We start from the raw sequence: 15,589 nt of genomic DNA, 5'->3' as shown, positions 1-15,589 counted from the left end.
CTGTCACACTCACCTAGAAAATCTCAGAATAAATGAAGTCTCCTCCTTTTTCTCATCTGTACTCAGTCAGTAAGCTGAGCAGTATTAAAAGAAATACCATCAACATTGCCTGATGACTCCAGTTCCTTACTTGGCTGGGCCTCTCATTCTCAAGTTTTTCTCCCATCTCTTTAAATCTCTAAATCTGGGGTCTGGACAGATGGCTTATCAGTTAAGAGCACTTGCTGATCTTGCAGAGGACACTGGTTTGTTCTCCAGAATTCACAGGGCAGCTCACAACCATCTGTAACTTGACTTTCTGGGCTTCTGTTGCCCTCTTCTGGCATGCTCAGGCACTGCACACATGCAGTACACATGTACATGTAGGCAAAACAGTCTTACAATACAATAAAACATAAATCTTGAGCCACATACCTATCTCTTTTCTAAAAAAAAATCTCTAAATCCTCACCCAGAGTCTACCTCCTCAGGAAATAATCTCATCTCTTCTAAATCGCCACAGAATATATTAAAAGGTCATAAGTATATTGCCACAGCTGTAAACCATGAAACCTGCAATTTTTCTGAATCCACACTAATACATTTACTCCTTTCATGTTGTAACAAGGGAGCTGTTACTCTGACCTCCTCTCATATCTAAAGCTAATAGTGTCATATTTTTAGGGCCTCAATATATAGATTTTCTCCTCTTTGTCTCACCTTCCCTACTGGTTATGTTGTCAGCATTTAAACACCTCAAAATCCCTTCAACATAAGTAAGCAAAGGTTCCAACCACCCTGACTTCATGTGCCACACCTGCTGGGTTCCCCACTTCATCTTTTCTGTTGTCTGAACATGCTATCCACATGCTGACTACTTCCATCTCCTCATCTGCAATTCATTGCTCAATCCAGAAAATTGTCACGAAAATCAAAGAATCAATGAGCATCCATCACTCCATTAACACAGGTAGTTACATTTTTGTCCTTATTTCACTAGATTGCTTAGCAACATCAAACACTGTTAATCCCTTCTTCTTGGAGACATTTTTCCTTGGTCGTCATCCTCAATTGTCCTCAGAATATCGTTCTCTTCTCATTGTCCTCACTCCAGTATTCTCAGTTGCCTTTGATGGCCTTTACTTAAGGACTTGATCTTTAAGCATCAGAGCTCACTCAGCCTTCCCAATTTGTCTCTCTTCTCTCTCCTATTTATATTCTCTCCCTAGGTGATATCATTCTAATGCATGGCTTGAAATAACATTTGTATGCTGACAACTTCCAAATCTTGCTACTGACCTTGACCTCACTTTTGTGCAGCTTGAGACATATGTCCAACTTTCTTTCTTCTCCCTTTGGATATCGTAAAGCCATCTTTAACTTTCCATCTCCAAAACTGAATTTATGTCCCATCTCTAAAATATGCAGATCCATCAATTTATGTACATAATTGAAGCAGTATCATGATTCACCTAGTGGGTCAAGCCAGAAAACTTAAAAGTCACCTTTGGCACGTCATTCCAAAATTCATCATTAAGTTCAGCTAATTCTGTTCCATAACTATTTCATGATTCAGTCATCTTCTTTGTATCTCACTGTCACTACCTGCTTAGACACCAATATTGTTTCTTTCCTTAATTATTTTAGAGCCACCTTAGCAAGTCTCTCTGCCTCTATTTTTCTTCCTCTACAATTCATTCTCCATAACCAGGTTCATCTAACATTATTTTATTGTTGTGTACCTATTCTTCAATAACATCTCATTATTTTTTCATATGAAGTTAAAAGTTCCTAGCATGACAATAAGTCGTTGCACTCTTTCACATAATTGTGTAACACGGTCCTTGAATCTTCTTGTGGCTATTCTTCCTTCTTGGAAACTACACATCCATTGCCTTTTTTCCCAACTTTCTAGAACATACATTACTTAGTGAGTAAATGTGCAATATAAGTAACATGTAGACATTAACCAAGTGAAGAAGGTTTGGAGCAATATTCCAGACAAAGGTAGTAGCATGTAGAAGTTCAAGGAAAAATCATTCCAAAATCTCTTATAATTATCATGGTATGAAAAATGAAGGTAGTAGTGGAAATGGAGAAAATCAAATCTAAGTGATTCAGAATTGACAATGGACCTTAGTGACTTTATAGGATACCCAACCTAAGGGATAGGGAAAAGCCCACAATAAACTCAAGCCTAAAGGTCTGGGATAAGAAAAGTCTTATTTATATTTAATTCATTATACTTATATTTGAAGCTAGAGTGTTAGAATATGAAAACATTAAAAATCACTGAATTTTAACTGATGGTTTAACACTTAAGAAACCAGGTATTAGATGGGATTAAAAGGTGTTTATTTGCATGTCCATAAGACAAAATTAGGAAGTAGGAGTTTTCTATTTCATAGTTATAATATAAATATATAAAAGAGTAACTTCATAGTTTTCCTATACTGATTATTAACCAAGTAGAATCATATATAGAAAAGTAAACCAATAACACACAAATGGCCAAAATGGAGAAGTTAAGGAATAAAAAAATGATATGGAAATATAATAGCCACCTGGCAGCAATAAGCTATTTTATACCAATAATTGACTTGAATACAAGTTAATAATGTTCTCCAATTAAAAAGCAGAGTAACAGAACATATTTTAAAAATATGATTCAAGTGTGTACTATTTAGATCCATATGTTAGAAAAAATATTCCATATAAATAGCCAATAAAATTTATCCTGGGTAGTAATACTAACACCAGACAAAATGGACTTCAAATGATGAAAAATAGTCATAAGAGACAAAAATAATATTATATATTTATAAGAAAAACACCAAAAAAACACAAAAATTATAGACAATGGAGATAGCAACTACAAAACAACAATTTAAGGGTAAATATGTATCTAGATAATAATAGTTAGAAACTTCAATGTTACACTTTCAGTATGTATAAAATAAGATGAAAAATCAATAGGAAAATAAAGGACTTGAATAAACATTCTAAGTCAAATATAAAAGATATACAGACGGACCTCAGAGATATTGCAGAGCTGGTTCAGGTTATAGCAGAAAAAAAAAAACACAATAAAGCAAGTCATATGAATTGTTTTGTTTTCCACTGCACATAAAAGTGATATGTATAGAATACTGTAGTCTCATAAGTATGTGATGCATTATGTCTTTAAAAATGTACAGATTTCAATTCAAAAATGCTTCATTACTAAAAGTGCTAATGATTGCCTACACATTTAACATGTCATGATGTTTTGTTGTTAGTGAAAGATGATGCTTAGAGTTTATGGCTGACAAATGACCATGTAGTTGCTGAGGTCATATTTTATTTAACATAAGACAACAAAGTATGCCTTGTCAGTTAACTATTCCTTTCATGAAGATTTCTCTACAGTCTGTGAAGCTATTTGATTTTACTCAAGGGAAAAATTTTCAAAACTAGGAGTCACTACTCACAAACTCTACCACAGCTTTGTCAACTAGGTTCACACAATACTCTATTTTTGCATGGTTATGGAAACAGTGTTTACAGCATTCTCACTTGTAGATTCCATTACAATAAATTATGTTCTTTGCTCATCCATAAGAAACAGTTCTTCATCTACATCAAAGATTTATCACGGGATTGCAGCAATTCACAATGGTTAGGCTCCACTTCTAATTTTAGCTTTGTTGATATTGCTACCACATTTGTAAGTACCTCCCCAACTGAAATATTGACCCTTGGAAAGTCATCTATGAAGGATGGAATAAATGTCTATCAAATTCTTGTTATTGTTGATATTTTGACTTCCTCTCATGAATGATGATTTTTTTAAAGTCTCTAGCTGACACATAAAAATCTTAGAATTGGGTACTACATAATGTTATGATATATATATATATATATATATATATATATATATATATATATCATAATGTTCAAATAAGGGCAAATGTTCTCCCTCCTCATATATTAAGAATCCTTAGCCATTGATCCAACTTTCATGAGTTCCCACTATTTTGGTTTGGTTGTTTCTGCAGGTTTCCCCATCATGATCTTGGTGCACTTGCTCATAGAATCCCTCTTCTCTCTCTCTTTGACTGGACTCCTGGAGCTTGGTCTGGTGTTTGTCTGCAGATCTCTGCATCTGCTTTTATCAGTCACTGGAGAAAAGCTCTGTGACAGTTAGGGTATTCACTGGTCTGGTCACTGGGTTAAACCAGTTCAGTTCAGGCACCCTCTCCACTATTTCTAGTAGTCAAAGCTGCTTGGGACTGGACTAGGCCATCTGCATGGTGAAACAGTTGTGTAGCCTGATCTGCTTGGTAGGATCATAATCCATCCCTGGTGCATAAGTAGGGTTTTTGAGCCCACTACCTATGATGGGACACCTCATGCAGCCTTGAGGCAGGGGGAGAGACTTGGACTTGCCTCTACTGGATGTGCCTCCCCATGAGAGGCCTTGCCTTCTTGTGGGGAGGAGTTGGGGTGGATTGGGAGGGGGAGACTGAGGGGGTGGGAGGAGGGAAGAGGGGGATCTTTGATTGGTGTATAAAGTGAATGGGAAACTTTTCTTAAAAAAATACATGTTCCTAAACATAAAAAAGAATCATTTTTTTCTAGCTTTCAAAGAAAATATGCTACATTATTCATTACCTATAGCCATTTTACTTTGCATACAACAGCTACCAATAAAGCATGAGTTTACTGGATTTTCACTTCTCATTTCCTTATTTCCTTTATGAACTTTTTCTTTGTATTCACAATGTGACTACCTATTTAGCACAAGAATTCTACCTTTTAGCTCATGTAAGTTCAGAAATCTGGGGCCAGGTTGTCTTTTGTTTTGTTTTATTTTTGAGATAGGGTCTCCTGGAGTGCTCCAAGCTGAACTTAAATTCACTATGTAGATGGTCAGTCTCAAATATACCATCATCCTACCTTAGTTGGCCAAGTTCTAGGATTATAGATATGTGCCACTATACCTGGTTTGGTGATGGGAAGGAGATAGTGAGCCACTGTGCAACCTCGGTGGACCTTAAACTCACATGGTGTGGGCTGATTCCAAACTCATAGTTCAGTCCTCCTGCCTCAGTTTCTTAAGTACTAGAATTATAAGCATATGTCACCATACCCAGATCCTTTCACAACTTTTTACAAATCTTTCTCATTAAGTTTAGCAATTGTAGATTTTTTTAATTTTAAGTGATATGCGTGTGAACACTTAGAGGCCATTAACGGACTTATTGGCCTAATTTGATAATTCTATACCAAGAATAGGAAATGGAGGAATAGCTGATTAGTAGAGTAATCAGACCACACACAACATATATGCATTCAATACAGTATTCGATGTGGGCATGGTTATGGCCTCCCAAAACAAAAAGTAACATTAAACATCTTTGATCACAGATCACCATAAATGTATAACAATGAAAAAGTTGAAATATTGCAAGAACCACAAAAATATGGTGCAAAGATATGAAGTGAGCACACAGTTTGGAGAGAGTGGTGCTGATGTACTCTCAATGCATGGTTGTCCCAGAACTGCAACATGAGAAAAATACAGTATCTGGAAAATGTAAGGATAATAATGAGTGTTAGGTACAAGAGTGAAGTTCAGTAAAATGAGATTTTTTTTTTTAAATAAAGTCCCACTATATGCTTCCAGCCTGGAATCCACTTTATTGACCAGAATGCCCTTAAGATCACAAAGATCCACCTACCTTTATTTCCCAAGTGCTGGGATTAAAGACACATGCCACCTACTGAACGAGCACAAGTAACTTTCTTAAGTGTACATGGAACATTTTTCTATAATACATATATTAGAAGCCTCAATTAAATTAAAAAGACAGAAATCATACACAGTATTTTGTAGATGTAACCGTCTTGTTAAATAAGAAACACAGAGCCAATTGCAAAATTAAAAAGCCCAAGAGGTCAGAGCAAAAGCTAAGAGCTAAAAACCTTACCTTTCACTGCCACTGCTGTCCTTCTCAGCAAAAGACCTACATCCTGTGCGTTTGTCCTTTTTATTGACTTTCTATTCTGCCTTCTCATTGGTTGTAAACCCACCACATGACCTCCTCATCACTGCCTATTTATACAGACCTCCAGGTCTTCTATGGTTGGTATTGAGATTAAAGGTATGTGTCCCCATGCTGGCTGTATCCTTGAACACACAGAGATCTGCCTAGCTCTGCCTCCCAAGTGCTGGGATTAAAGGCATGCACCACCACCGCCCAGCTTCTGCTATGGCTTGCTATTAGCTCTGACCCCCAGGCAACTTTATTTATTAACATACAAATAAAATCACATTTCAGTACAAATAAAATATCACCATAATATTTTCTCTGACCACAAGAAAATGAGCCCATGAATAGAAATCAATAATAAGAAGGTTACAGGAGAGTTTGTAAATAAATGGAACATAAACAACAAATAAATTGAAGAACAAATCATACAGGAAAAATTTAAAATGCCTTGAGAGACAAATGAAGATAAAAATATAACATAACACAATTTATGTGATACACTGAAAGCAACACTCCAAGTAATACTTACATTGTAAACATGTGCATTAAAAAAACTCAAATTGATTAGCTAATTTATGTGTAAGGAACTAGAAAAAAGAATAAACTAAACCTAAGAGAAGCAGAAAGAAGAAAATAATAAAGACTGGGCTAAAGATAAGTAAAACAGTTAATTGAATTAACATTAGAGAAAACCAACAAAACCAAAAGTTAATTCTTTAAAAAGATTTAATCATTATATTGCAATGATCTCACAGATAAAACTATCATGCAGCTAGATTATGGTAGCCACTCAAATAAACATTTGCCCATCCTAAAGTATGTATAACTGAGTGAACTTCTACAAAGTTAGGATGGCCTTCCTGAAGCCTTGGATCTTTGCTTAGGGTTTCTTAATAAAAGAAAAATATGAGATAAATGAAGGTAAAAAAAAAACAATTAATTTTAGTTAACTTAAAAAAAGGTCTGCATAGCGAGCTCTAGGCTAGCCAATTCCATAGAACTATCTCGAAAAAAAAAAGACCAATAGAATTTAGCTAGATGCACTAAGAGAAAAAAGGGAAATATTCAAATAACTAAAATTGGTAAAATGAAATAGGGCACATTACTGGCACCTATAAAGAAATAAAAATAACTATAAGAATAATAATGAATAATTACAGACCAGAAATTAGATAATGTAAGTTGAAAAGAAAAACTTCTAGAAAATTGCAAACTGTCAAAAATGAAGAAGACACAGAAATTCTAAATAGACCTGTCACAAATGTTGAACCTAATCAAAATCTTTACCCACTAAAGCATCCTGTTGTGGTTTGAATAAGAGTGCCTCCATATAGGCTCATATATTTTAATACCTGGTCATCGAGAGTGGCACTTCTTGAGAAGGATTAGGAGGTGTAGCCTTACTGGGGGAAGTATGTCACTGGAGGTGAACTTCGCAGTTTCAAAACCCCACGCCAGGCCCAGTCTCTTCCTCTCTGCCTGTAAATCAGGATATAGATCTCAAATACTTCTTCAGCACCATGTCTGCCTGGGTGCCACTATGCTCCCCACCACGATAATAATGGACTAAACTTCTGAAACTATAAGTAAGCCCCAATCAAATGCTTTCTTTTATGAGTTACCTTGATCATGGTGTCTCTCTTTACAACATTAGAATAAGGACTAAGATACATCCCTAAAAGAATTAACAACAATCATTGCTAAACAATGGGGCCCTACACAATAGCTCAGTGGATAAAAGCACCTGCCTCCCGGTTTGACAGCTTAGATTCAATCCCTGGGTCCCAGATAATAGACAGAAATTCCTATCTTCTGACTGCCACATGTGTTCTCTCTCTCTCTCTCTCTCTCTCTCTCTCTCTCTCTCTCTCTCTCTCTCTCTCTCACACACACACACACACACACACACACACACACACACTAAATAGATAAATGTAACAAAAGTATAAAGGGAAGAAATACTTCCTTATTCAACTAATAAGACCAGTCTTAGTCTGATACCAAAGTCAGACCAAGACATAATAAAAACATAAAATGATAGCTTTATACCCCTTGTAAATATAAATGCAGAAATGCTAGTAAGCTAAACCCAACAACATCATACAAGTACTATTATATATTATGACTTAGTGGGATTTGTCTTTTAAATGTGTGGCTGTTTCAGATCTAACATGGAAATTGGTAGAATTATATAAAAAAAAAGTAGTACTGTCAAAATTGATATAAGAAAGAAAGAATTCAACAAAACTAAGTACTATTTTCATGACAGAAACATTCAACAAACTAGGAATAGAAAAGAATTTCTTCAAAGTTCTAGGGAAAGCCTGTAATAGCATCAAACTCGTTAGTGAAACGCTGAAAGATTTACCTCAATATCATGAGCAAACTGAGGTTCCCTATCTTTCTAGTTCTGTGGAACACTATATTAGTTCTAACCAGAACAATTCGGCAGGAAAAAGTAAAACTAAAATTTACAGATGACAAGATCTTATATAAAGAACATCTTTAAAAAGTCAAACTAGAGGGAATGGATAAGTTGGCAAAGTTACAACATGTAAGGTCAAATATGCAAGTACCAGTTATGTTTCTATATGCTAGTAATGAGCAATCTCAAAATAAAATTTAAAAAAACAACTTAATTTGCCATACTATCAAAAGAATGTAATATTAATAATAAGTTAAACCAAGGAGGTATAATATTTACACACTACTAAAAGAAATGAAAGTTTAAATAGATGAAAAGAGATAACATAACAATAGATTGAAATAATTCTTAGGATAGAAATAGTTCCCAAAACTATCTAAGAATGTGATTTCATAAATATTAAAAATTTAATGAATTTTTTAAGAAATAAAAATCCTGACCTTCAAATTTGTATGGAATTGGAAGATACCCAAAGAGACAACTCATCAAAAAAAAAAAAGACTAAAGTTGGAGGTTTCAGACTCCCCTATTTCAAAATTTCATGAAAGCTTTAGTAATCAAAAGAGTTTGGCAATGGTATAAAGATATTTATAGAGACCAGTGGAATAGAATCAAGGATTCAGAAAAAAAGGCAACATGTTTATGACCAATTTATTTTTATTTTTATTTTTATTTTTTGAAATGTCTGGACAGGGCAAACTTTACTCAAAAAGGTGTGATCAGAAGAGAAATGAGTCCAATTTTTTGCCATGGTACCAAGATCATTCAAAGGGGAGAAAAAATAGTTTCTTGAACAAACAATTCGGAAATGACTACATATCTACAAGCAAAAGAATGAAATTGGATCCAAATTTCTTACCCAATAGTAGGGGCAGTTAAAGTGAAGGCCATACATGCCATTTCCAAAGCTACTCAGTAAACAGTAACAGAGCAACAAGACCTGATTAGAGTTTGCCTTTTCAATAGTTACTGCCACCCAACCTCAGGAAAAGCTCTTTTCAGTGACTAAAGTTTGGTTAGAATCTGTGATTCTCGAATTCCACTTTCCAGATTTGCTCAGGGCTGTTCCTCTTGCATTCTTATTAATGCTGAGCACAAGGAAGTCCTTAGCTAAACCATTAACTGTGTTTCTATTTACATTTCTTTTGTTCAACTTAATGACTATTTAACTGAAGACCTCATTCCTTGATTACAGGGTTCCTGCTCTGATATAAGCTTGAATATACCTTTAAAAATAAAATATATTTTCAATTACAGACATTCATGGCCCCAATTCAAGGAAAATTTTCATTAAATAAATAATTAGCCTCAGCAAGAGGATTATGTCTTATGAATATGCAGTTTAAATGTAGTAATTGTTCCATGTGTTGGTCTTTACAAGTGACACATTTCTACATATTTATATGTTATTGACTAGGAGTTGTCCAAAGCAAGAAATGCAAGCCTGACTCACCAGAACCTTATTTTGTAAAGCAATAGCTTACTCAGCTGATTAAAACAGACATTCCACACTTCCTTCTGCACTTGGCTTTGCAGAATTTCTAATCAGAATCCCACAATTCACTTTAGTGTTGTTTGACTTCCTGGGGCAGACATAGTGCTGGGTGTTAAAACCTACAATCACACCAAGATACTTTTTCAACACTCCACAGTATTTTAAGAATAACCTCTTCTTACATTCTGTTCCATCCCCTCTGCTTTTGTCATTGGTGAGATTTTTCTCTAACGGGCAGATAGCCAGGAGCTGCTTCCTTGAAAATAAACATCTGCTTTCAAAGTGTTCAACTGATGACAGTCTTCATAATGGTCTGCTCATTTCAATGCTAGGCACATTGTTAAGATACAAGCACCGTATCTAGAGCAGTCATAAGAAATTTCATGTAGAGTTATGGTAAATAAAAAGATGAAGTGCTACATCTCTAGGTTAGAATCTGAATGAAAAAGTCACAATTTGGAGACAGATAGCAAATTAATGAGAAATCTAGACTAAATACAGTCCAGAAATTGGTTATCTATGAAAATCCGTAACCTTTTCTTTTGCAGGGAAAGGAAAGCATTATGCTGGAGTTATTCCTGAAAGATCTTTGCTATAATCAACACACTAGTGGTAGTGTTAAATGATAATGTGAAGGTAGCAATGCTGAAATCAATGAGTTCAATCATTTGCCAAAATTGATTAATTTGTTTCTCTCACAAATATCCAATATTTTTCTGAGACTCTCTACAACACAAGGTGTGGGCATGCCATGTAGGTTGAAGTGAGATAAGTACGTTCTTTAAAGTAGGACACTACCTTAAATAAGTTGTCAACATGGAAGTGATTTGCTCCTAAAGCGACATTTGATCCCATATAGAGACATTTCCTTTATCATGAAGGGCAAAGGGACCAGATTGCTATTGTGAACTAGTACATAAAGCATACTGGCATTGCTAACCATTCCACAATGAACAACACATCTCCACAACAAGGAATCAGTGGGTCCCAAATGTGAATAGTATCAAAGCTAAGAAAATCTTAATAAAAGTTAGGAAACCTCGCTGGGTAGTGGTATCCCATGCCTTTAATCCCAGCACTCGGGAGGCAGAGGCAGGCGGATCTCTGTGAGTTCGAGGCCAGTGTAGTCTCCAAAGCGAGTTCCAGGAAAGGCGCAAAGCTACACAGAGAAACCCTGTCTCGAAAAACCGAAAAAAAAAAAAAAAAAAGTTGGGAAACCTCACATCAATCTTTTGGGTTCCTCACATCAATCTTTTTGTCCATGATCCTACACTAAATTTGGATCTACATATGCCGTTTACCACTGTAGCCAAGACTGTGAGAAGAAAGGAAAAGTTATTCGAATTGTTAAGTCACAGCTATGACATGACAGCCATAACTGTCAAGAAATTTGAATACAACAAGCCATGGAGGCAAATCAGCCTATAAGTTGGCTAGATGTGGGCTTCGGGGAGTTACACAGCTGCTTTCAGTTTGGCTTTGGACCTCTCTTGTAGATATGGCCTTTTGTTGTAAACAACCCTGGGATAGTTTAACAAACACATGCTCACAGCCACCAAAAGTAGAAAGGTGAAATATTATCCTACCTACAGAGACTATGAGCCAAGCAGCCCCAGGGCTGAGGAGAATCTCCAACAAAGCCTTGGGCATCTGCTTAAAATAGCTTCACACTAGGAGAGCACCCACTAAGTTTGTTCTAGAATTCATTCGCAAATTCTAGAGCTTCGAATTGTTGTTGGCGTATCATTTTGCTCATGTATTTTTTAATCTGGAAGAGTTTAGAGGATGGTGTAGAAGCTGAATGAGGCAGGCTCAAATAGAGAAATTTTGGTTTTAACCACAACCTACGGCGAAATTGGAAAATTTGGAAGCACACATAATTCCTATATGTTAAAAACAATCAATGTGCATAGAGGACCTTTGAAGAAAAAAGCTCTTAAGAACAGGGTTTTCCTTCTGACTGAGTACGCTGGGCTTGGAGACTAAGCCTCAGCTGCAGGGAAGCTGCCAAGGGAAGTTGGAACCCCCAAACTTTTGTCCATAGCCAGAATATTCTACTTACCCTGCAAACCAAAGGAAAGAGTCTCTTAATTACGACATGTGTATTTCTTGGATAGAAAACTGCATGTTAGAGTTTACTGGGTCACAGTAAAACTGCCTAAGAACAGGGGGGAAAGGCAGAAAAGTCTCAGAATCAAGCACATTTTAAAACCTATCCCCTGAATCAGTTTTTAGAAACACATCCTGGAGTGTTTAAACGGTAAAGTTCTACACTCATCCTTGCCAGGCTCCGGACTCTTAAATCCCTCAAAGTAATTAATACCTTTCTTGTTCAATGTCTGCTTTTCACACAAAAGCTTACTACTCCAAGATACTGGACCATGTCCTTGCTAGGAGATCAAAGGACAACAGGAAAGCGTCTTTCTTAGTGACCCAAGAGGAAAGTTGCTAGTTCTCCCACCGAACACGAGCAATCCCAGCTAAAAAGGAACTAGAATGGAACCCCTGGGCTGTTTAGGCAAGGGAAGCAGTTCGGGCTTTTTCAGAAAGTCTGCTCAGGCTCACGGTGTGTGTTCCCGGCAACAGCGAGAAGTACAGCTGAGCTTTTTTAAAGCTGGGGTTGTTCTGAGAACGCGGGCAAGGGGAAAACCGTGAAGCCTGGGGTACCAGCTTGGCATCCAGAAAAGCGGCGCTTTGCATGCATTCCATTTTCCAGAGAGAGCTGGGAAAGGAGACAAAGCATCTGGGCATCCGGTGGGGAGGGTCTTGAAATACTGCAAGCAGAGCCCAAAAGTGCCTGTAGGTTGAGGTAGAAGTCTCAGGTTTGTGGTGGGGGTGGGGCCATTCCGCAGGTTACGGACGGGTTTTAAAGGGTTAGCATTTGGAGACCTTCAGAAGACGGTAAAAGGTGCAAAGGGGTTGCAGAGTGAACAGCGAGGTGTGTCAAGTGACCTGAAGACATAAAGATCTAAAAGTCGACCAAGTGTCCAGTGACACCACCCTTCCCCCACTGCCCTCCCCAGACACTGAGACCAAAACTAAGCAACTTGCTTCCAAATCCTACAAGACTATCAGCCCCTGCTTCAGTCTAGCCTGGATCTTGCGCTCCGGGGCTGCCGGCACCAGGTAAAACTGGATCTGACAGATAAAACCGGCTCTAGAAGATGCCAGCCTGACCATACAGAGCCCCCTGTTCCGCTGTCCCGCGGGCCACAGGCCCTCGCTCCAAACTGATCAACTCCTCTTCCTCCAGGATGACCCGCACAGTCCAGGCGCCACTAACACAGAGCCCTAGTTGAGATGGACGGGTAGGGGTCACTGCCCAAAACAGGAGACACTTGGATAAATGGGGAAAAAGAAGATTCTGTAAACCAGGCGCCAGAGGCGCTCCTGTACCCGCTCCCCTCACCCGCGCTCAGCCTCCCCTCGCCCCTCGGGTCTCTGCCACCACCCAGGGGAGGGGGAGTCTTGGGGGAACCAAACGAACGAAACAGAAAATTCCGTACCGAGGGGGGAGAGATGAGACGGTGGGACGGGGCAGCGGGGGCTGACTTGGGGCTGCGGCTGCGGCTTGCGGCTTCTTTCCACCCCTGGCCACCGAGCTACAGAGCAGGGAGGAGCGGCTGCCCCTGCAGGCTGCCCCGTCCTCCTGCTTGCCCTCCCCCCTGCCCGCCTTCCCCGCCCCGCCCGCCTCTGCTGTGAGGCGACCGCCAGCTAGGCTTTGGCCAGGGGCTGGGGGAGGTGAGAGGTGCTTTCGCCAACCACTGTTCCTCTCTCTTCTTTCTCTCTCCTCACCCCCCCCCTCTCTCTCTCTCTCTCTCTCTCTCTCTCACACACACACACACACACACACACACACACACACACACACACACACAATCAACCGCGACGGGTTCTCCACAGCTCTCAGCCACCCCCAAAAAGAGAGAGGGAGACGAGCAGCAGATGAGAACCTGGAGCAGATAGAAGGGAAAAGAAGAGCTCAGGGTTGGACATTTTGGGATCTAGGGGTGGGGTGGAGAAAGGGAGCGCGCCTCCTTGATTTTCCCCTGCCCACCCCTCTTTGCTTTTCTCTCCCCTTGGCTGGTATAGGATTTTCCTGAAGCAGCAGCAGTAGGGGATAGAAACCTTTAGTCCAGAAAGGGGGGTTGGAGAGGTGGCTGGAGCTCCCATCAGCTACCTAGCTTGAGGGTGCCTGTAAGAGTGTGAATGCGGTTCCCCTCCACACACACCCCTCCACACACGCTCCTCTTCATACCAGGGTGTCAGCTATCCTCAATTTCCCGGTGTTGGCTTCTCCGCTTGCTCTTATTGTTTGTGGCTTGCCGCGTGAAAGGGGTGCGTGTGTTTGAAGGGGCTCAGGTTGGGAGAAAGAGCTGAGATAGGACGAGCGGGAGCAGGACAAGAGCACCGGTGGAGAGAAGAGTTTCGGGCACTGGCGAAGGGGAAAGGTGAGGAGGTCTGGCCAGTCAGAGGGAAGTTTGGCAATAACTGAAGAGCAAAGAGGGAAGCCCAGGTAGGAGTCAGTCCTTGGGCCCCTCTCAGCACCCTGATCCCTTTGCCTGTGCTCAACCATCCACCCACTCGGCAGCCTCCAGGCCCGGGACTGTCCCAGGCGGCTGCCTTTTGCGCGCAGCGGAAGACGAGTCCAGTAAGGCTGTCGCACCACGCGCCCCGGTGCACGGACTCCAGACAACACAAATCTGAAGAAAGCTCCTGGCCTGGGGTAAGTTGATAAGCGGCACGGGTGCTGTCCTATTTGTTGCTGAGGAGCAGCGGTGAAATGAGGCTTGAATGAAGGTGCTGAGCTGTTGTGGGCTGGAAAGGTGCTGGCTGGCTGGCTGGCTGGCTGGCTGTGGGCTGGGGTGGTGGGATGCAAATGGAGACCAGCAACAGATTGTTTTGGGACACCTGGGAGAGCCATGTAATGGAGGAGGGAGCCTGAGGAGATTTAGGACAAGATACTGTTGGCACCTACGAAAAGCGTCTTTAGCACTGTTCTCCTGGATCAGAGCCTGGATAGTGATTTATTGTGATTTCCTGGGGTAAATATTATGCCCCCACCCCACCCTGCCCCTAGACAACCTGATCCCAGGCCTCTTCAAAATAGTCCTGGGATGAGTGTAAGAATAAAGATACTCAAGCTGCAAGGACAGCCTCCACCTGCAGAGAACCAAGAAGATGATCCATGAGGGCTCAGGGACCAGAGCTCCCATTTACCTTGCTGGTTTTGTTAACCTTCAAACTTCCTTTAAGGAACACAGAAATGCAAAATGGGGGTACCGGGTCAGATCTACGCGCTAAAGTGGACACTTCCCTGCACCATATGCCATGACTGGAACAAACAGTCACAACCATGTTCTTCTACATACTTAGGTTCTGTGCTGAATCCTGGTCTTTCTGCTCGGTCTGTGAGAAAGACTGAGAGGAGGCCTTTTTTCCTATTGCCAAGATGGGATGTTTGGACCACAGCCACACACCTGGTGATAGCCAAGTGTTTAGCAATATTATCACTCCCTCATGAAAAGCCTGGAGCCGGGAAACTGGCCTAGAAGACAGTATCCCTGAACTTTACCTGAGTTTATTGTATGAGTAGGAGAGGCAAAGACTAATCAGTCGTGCTCTACTTAAAGATGGTGTTTGTTTTCCCTGGCT

At 39.8% G+C, this 15,589-nt stretch overlaps 2 protein-coding genes across 3 annotated transcripts in view; one reads left to right on the top strand and one right to left on the bottom strand.

Annotated features, from left to right (window-relative positions):
• Rtl4 (retrotransposon Gag like 4) overlaps positions 1-13,749 on the bottom strand; it is a 346,639-nt gene extending 332,890 nt beyond the window's left edge. Inside the window, exons 1-2 of one of the 2 annotated variants that reach the window (XM_028876915.2) lie at positions 13,441-13,749; positions 7,367-7,493 (exon numbers count right to left, since the gene is read on the bottom strand). The gene's annotated coding sequence lies outside the window, so the exon portion shown is untranslated. The remainder of the gene's footprint in view (positions 1-7,366; positions 7,494-13,440) is intronic. The other variant, XM_028876918.2, reaches the window with a different exon arrangement.
• A 41-nt stretch (positions 13,750-13,790) lies between these two features.
• Positions 13,791-15,589, top strand: part of Trpc5 (transient receptor potential cation channel subfamily C member 5) — a 261,694-nt gene continuing 259,895 nt past the window's right edge. The window contains exon 1 of the mRNA XM_028876912.2: positions 13,791-14,660. The gene's annotated coding sequence lies outside the window, so the exon portion shown is untranslated. The remainder of the gene's footprint in view (positions 14,661-15,589) is intronic.

This window comes from Peromyscus leucopus, chromosome X (assembly GCF_004664715.2).
Source record: "Peromyscus leucopus breed LL Stock chromosome X, UCI_PerLeu_2.1, whole genome shotgun sequence".
Lineage (NCBI taxonomy): Eukaryota > Metazoa > Chordata > Mammalia > Rodentia > Cricetidae > Peromyscus > Peromyscus leucopus.
This window is presented reverse-complemented; position numbering and strand designations above follow the sequence as displayed.